We start from the raw sequence: 713 nt of genomic DNA, 5'->3' as shown, positions 1-713 counted from the left end.
TGATCACGTCCCTGGAGAGCCCCCTGGTCAGTGATCACGTCCCTGGAGAGCCCCCTGGTCAGTGATCACGTCCCTGGAGAGCCCCCTGGTCAGTGATCACGTCCCTGGAGAGCCCCCTGGTCAGTGATCACGTCCCTGGAGAGCCCCCTGGTCAGTGATCACGTCCCTGGAGAGCCCCCTGGTCAGTGATCACGTCCCTGGAGAGCCCCCTGGAGAGCCCCCTGGTCAGTGATCACGTCCCTGGAGAGCCCCCTGGTCAGTTGATCTTTGATCAACACACGCTTCTTTTAAAACTTTTTTTAAGCACGGCAAACACTGAAAAACTACGCAATAATTTAAAATATTCACAGAATATATAATTAAAAGCCATTTGCTGACCAAAATCAGGATGCTGCTGCTGCTGCATCATAATTTGATGCTGTGCAGCAGCACACACTGTAGGTCACTCTGACCCCCTTTCCACCGGTTGGTTCCCAATGGGAACCGGTTCAGTTCTTTTCCACCGGTTGGTTACCAATGGGAACCGGTTCAGTTCTTTTCCACCGGTTGGTTCCCAATGGGAACCGGTTCAGTTCTTTTCCACCGGTTGGTTCCCAATGGGAACCGGTTCAGTTCTTTTCCACCGGTTGGTTACCAATGGGAACCGGTTCAGTTATTTTTGGTTCTTAGTCCATGAGCCAAAGCTCCAAAATTGGTGGAAAAAACTAGACCTA

The sequence above is a fragment of the Electrona antarctica genome (assembly GCF_951216825.1).
Source record: "Electrona antarctica genome assembly, chromosome: 4".
Classification (NCBI taxonomy): Eukaryota; Metazoa; Chordata; class Actinopteri; order Myctophiformes; family Myctophidae; genus Electrona; species Electrona antarctica.
Note: the sequence above shows the minus strand (reverse complement) of the source record.